Here is a 5,333-nt window from a genome sequence, read left to right as displayed (position 1 = left end):
AGTTACCATTTCATCAGCTGGAGGGGTGGATCGAGAACATAGGTATTCATTGCTTTGAAATATCGTCACTTTTTTTTCAAATCCTTTCAAAATAGATTGTTTAATGTAATTTTTTTGTTACACATACCGTTTAATCAAAATATGGACAATCTAAAACACTGAATAGAAGAGACAGCAAGTACCGCATCCCCTTATATCGACTACAAATGGAGTGACCGAAAGTATGGGTGCCCAACATGGTCTAACTTCACAAACTTTAAAAATAACTCGCTTATGTACGCTGAGATTTAGAGGTGCGTAGTATTATGAATCTAAATAAAAAAATAAAAAAACTTTAAAAATTGTTTTAACCGCAAGAAAATAAATACATTTACAAACACAAGAAAGTTTATTTTAAAATAATTTATGAAGCGTTACAAATTACCCCACAGACCCTGTTAAGAAAGTAATACCGTACTAATGTGAAATCGAACAAAATAAGTAACCAAACTGACAAAGAAATGACTTGTGTAAATGTGATTGTTTTTAAAATAAAGGTATGGTATTTTACATACCGCTTTTTGCATTTTAACATTATATCATCATGATCTGCACTTTACAAAGAACTTTAAAATGTATTATTATTATTATTATATTTAAACGCTGTAGGCGGTGTGTTATTCTTATAACCTGCTCATATGAGCAAATTCACTCACCGGCCTACATATACACATGGTAAATGAAAAAATAGCGCATTGATGCCTGGGTAATTGACAAGGTTACCACCTCTGAGGAACAAAAAAAAAAAAAAAACGGGACCTCCGAACTGAAGGGGTGTTGTTAAAAGTGTAAACTTCCTTAGAAATCCTCTATTCATTCAGTATGAAACCCTGGTGACAACCGATTAAAATTCATGGGGTTTCCATGTGGGTCAATTTACACGTGAAATGGCGATGCGCCTGCACGTTTGGGAGAATTACTGGGGTAAATCAGATTTGTGACCGAAAAAAAACGGCCAAAGAGAGGGATAGGGTAAATCTCATTTACTCGTGTAAACACGAAACACTGGGGAAATCCGGGCCCAGCTTCGCATGGAACGACGCATTTCACGTGTAAATGTTAATGAGGGTGTTTATCCTTAAACATAAATATTGCAAGGGAGCAGGTCAGTTGTTACTATGGATTCCAAGATGGCAGAACATAGTGAGCTAGTGGTGAGTTTATAGTTAGCAGTGTAGTTCACCTTTTTTTTATTATTGTGTTTTGCTGATCCGTACTGTCATGTTCTATATCTTTTGTGGGCTTACAGTTCTGTATAAAACCACTTACCATGAACTGTGTATGCCCGTGTTATAGTATTAATGCAGGTGTATGAGAATACCCTTGCTGCTTAAATGACTAACTGAATTCCCATCCTTTTTTTGATCCCAGCTATATCCAAAGACAATGCGTGTCTGCCCTCCACTTTAGTAAATATAGTTGGTGAACTGGATGTCATGAGCCAGCTCAATCGCCCAAAAACAGCGGAACAACATCCAACAAATTGTTGTTGCCCTCTCAGAACTGACCAAATAAAATTACAAATGAACATATTGACTGTGTTTTATTTGTTTGCATCATTAATATTTGACAACAGTAAATCCAACACAACTTAAAGGAAAGGAGAGAATGCCTGACAGCACGAGACTCCTCAGAAAGCTCCTGTCCAATTGAAACTGACAGCTGAGGGAACCACAGTTGCCAAGTCCGTTTATAAGAATTGGGCTTGTTTTTGAGAGTCGCTAGTTGGAACTTGCATAAACACCCATACTCTAACATGGGTTTTTTTGTTTTGAAAGACAGTGTTGCTTTTTTTTTTCTTGTGAGACTTGGCAACACTGGTAACTTTCCTCGTCTGTGTCACAGCAGGCAGTGCCAATTTTGGGAACGAACTAATGCTGCACCTAAGTCCGTTTCATCAGTATCTGCCACCTCCCTTTCAAGCGCCCACTACCCATATTTGCCCAAGCGTGGTGTTGAATGCTTCCTCAGCAGCTGTCAGCCGTCTGGACAGGTAAGGTTTCTAAGCCAGGGTAGTATACGCAGCATCACAGGCACCTCCAAAATTATTGGCACCCTTGATAAAGATGAGTAAAAAAAAAGGCTGTATAAAATAAACAACACAGGTAATGAGCTATATTTTATCCTCAAAAATATGGGAAAACTATATTCTTTTATACTAATACAATTGCTCAGAGAAAACGTTTATTTTTAACAAGTAATTTTTTTTTTTCTCAAAAAGATAGGTGTCAAAATTATTGGTACCTCTAAAGATTCTTTTAAATAAAATCAAACAAAATTAAATCTGCATTAGAATTCTACTTTTTTAAGTACATCTCAGTCTTACGAAACTGTATTGTGGCCTTCCATGGCTTCCTGTTTCACTGGGGTATAAAAATGAGGTAACACGAATGTAAAATCCATTTGTCATCCATCACTATGGGCAATAATTAAGAAGTTCAAAACCAGTGGAACAGTGGTAAATCTGCCTGGTAGAGGACACATGTGCATCTTGCCCCCACGCACAGAGAGGAAGATAGTTCGGGAGGCAAAAAAGAATCCAAGGGCCACAGTTGGAGAATTACGGAACTTGCTTGCATCTTGGGGTCACCAAGTCTCCAAATCTACAATTAGACACCACCTCCATGTCAATAGCCTATTTGGAAGGGTTGCCAGAAAAAAAGCCTTTATTGAGAGCAACCAACAAATGTAAGCGCATGGAGTTTGCTAAACAGCACTGGCACTTGGATTGGAACTGGGTGCTATGGTCAGATGAGATGAAAATATTGCTGTTTGGCCATGCACACCAGGGGTGGGTTTGGCGTCGAAAGAAGGATGTGTATGCAGAAAAGAACCTCATACCTACTATAAAATATGGTGGTGGATCTTTGATGTTATGGAGCTGTTTTGCTTCCACTGGTCCTGGGGCCCTTGTTAAGGTCAATGGCATCATGAACTCTACCAAGTACCAGGACATTTTAGCCAAAAACCTGGTTGCCTCAGCCAGGAGGCTGAAACTTGGCCGCAAGTGAATCTTCCAGCAAAACAATGACCCCAAGCACACATCAAAATCCATAAAGAAATGGTTAATTGACCACAAAATCAACATTTTGCAATGGCCATCCCAGTCTCCAGACTTGAATCCCATTGAAAACCTGTGGTTTGAATTGAAGAGGGCAGTCCATAAGCGCAGACCAAAGGATATCAAGGATCTGGAAAGATTCTGTATGGAGGAATGGTCTAAGATCCCTTCCAATGTGTTCTCCAATCTCATAAAAAATTATATTAAAAGGCTCAGTGATGTTATCCTTACAACGGGAGGGTGCACAAAGTACTGAAAACAAGGGTGCCAATAATTGTGACACTTAAGTTTTTTGGAAATAAATTTGTAATTTGAGAAATGTGTAATTTTGGTTGATTCCCTTGAATCATTAATGGAGTACAATATATTCCACATGTTGGAAAATTACAGTATAGCTCATTACCTGTGTTGTTTATTTTATACAGTCTTTTTTGCTCATCTTTATCAAGGGTACCAATAATTTTGGAGGTGCATGTATATATTGGTTCCATATGATACTGTACTGCCATTGTGTACTTTTCATCCTTGTTTTGGAAACGATCACAATATTTAGAAGTGAGTAGTTTTTCGAGATTTACGATTATACTGTAAATTTACAGTATAATCGTAAATCTCGAAAAACTACTCACTTATAAATCTTTTGTAGTCATTTTTGTATTAATTTAGTATAAATACATGTTAATTTGGATTCATATGTTGTTTTTTTCTGACTTTATGTGAACGAAAAGACACTCATTTGCCCGTTTTCCCATTGGAAATAGTGATATTTTGAAATATCACTGTCCTGGTCACAAAAGCAAAGTTTGTGGGGAAATAATAGCCATTTTCTATACTTTTGAGGCATAAGCAATTAGGAAATAACACTTACTACCCAGGAACAAAAATTGTGTTACATAGTGTCATCATCACGAGACTATGACTGTGGTTGTCATCTAATAGGATTGGGGTTGTTATCTACAAATGTACTGCCAAAAAGCAAATTCACCCACCCTGTGACAAAGAACAGCTGCTCCTCCAAGTAACAGCTTGGACATGTCTCTTGACCTCAAACTGAGAATGCAATGTTCTTTGTCAGGGTCGCCTTGTATGGAGCTGTGGATCCCATACAACCTCAAGTGGACTGGAATCAAGTAATTTTAACCATCTAAGGCAAGATGTGTGAAGTAACGACAAATCACTTTAAACCCGTCCCTGCCCACTCTGGATGAATGAAACGGTATATGTCATCTTCAGTGAAAACGTTGCTATCATGACTGCTATTTGTCATGATATCTAGGTGTAAGAACATAACAGGAGGTCCATCTAAACTCACCTGGTTCCTAGTAGTTGATTGATCTCAAAACTTTCAAGTTTGGTCTTAAAGGATCCAAGTGATGCTGCTTCAAAAGCATAACTAGGTGACCCATTCCATACCCTCTCCACACACGTGTGAAAACGTGTTTCCTTCTCTCTGTACTACGTCTATCTCCAGTGAATTTCTGTCTGGTCGTGGTTTCTGTGCGGCGCTTCAAGTATTAGTTATGGTTAGCTATATCAACTCCTTTTTTAATTGTATAGACTTGTGAGTATGTAACAGTTAACATGTGTTGAAACTGTATGCACTCTAAGTCTTTCCAATGGATTTCCTGGGTGGCTGGAAACGTGTCAGCTGCTCCCCCAAGCTTTGTGTCATCAGCAAATTTGACAAGTTCGCTAATTATCCCCTGATCAAAGTCGTTGATGTAGTTATGAAACAACAGGGGTCCAAGGACACACCCCACTGAGTACACGACCCCAGCTAGAGGGTCTTACCTCTTACCGTAATCTCTGATTCCTATGTTTTAACCAGCTATGTATCCACTAACTTCCCTGTATTCACACAGATTGCAGCTTGGGGCTAGTGTTTCATGCGGCACTTTGTCAAAGGCTTTTTGCAAGTCTATGCATATGATTTCATACAGGTTAGGAGCAGCACATTATCTGTATTGCTTGAAAATAAAGTATTATGAAAAACACATATGATTTACGAATGCTATTAGAACAATAATAAACTTGTGGTGTTGTCTTGGAAACCTGCATTGTTGGAGTGTCCCAGCAGAGTTTGAAAATTACTTTTTTAAATGACAGGTATCACGTGATAATACTGTATTACTGCATTGGAGATGAAACAGGGACCTATATTCATGGTATTATTGCATTAGTTTCATATGAAATAACTAAGGTCAACACGATTATAATACTGTACCTTTAACAA

This window comes from Polyodon spathula, chromosome 3, assembly GCF_017654505.1.
Source record: "Polyodon spathula isolate WHYD16114869_AA chromosome 3, ASM1765450v1, whole genome shotgun sequence".
Lineage (NCBI taxonomy): Eukaryota > Metazoa > Chordata > Actinopteri > Acipenseriformes > Polyodontidae > Polyodon > Polyodon spathula.
Note: the sequence above shows the minus strand (reverse complement) of the source record.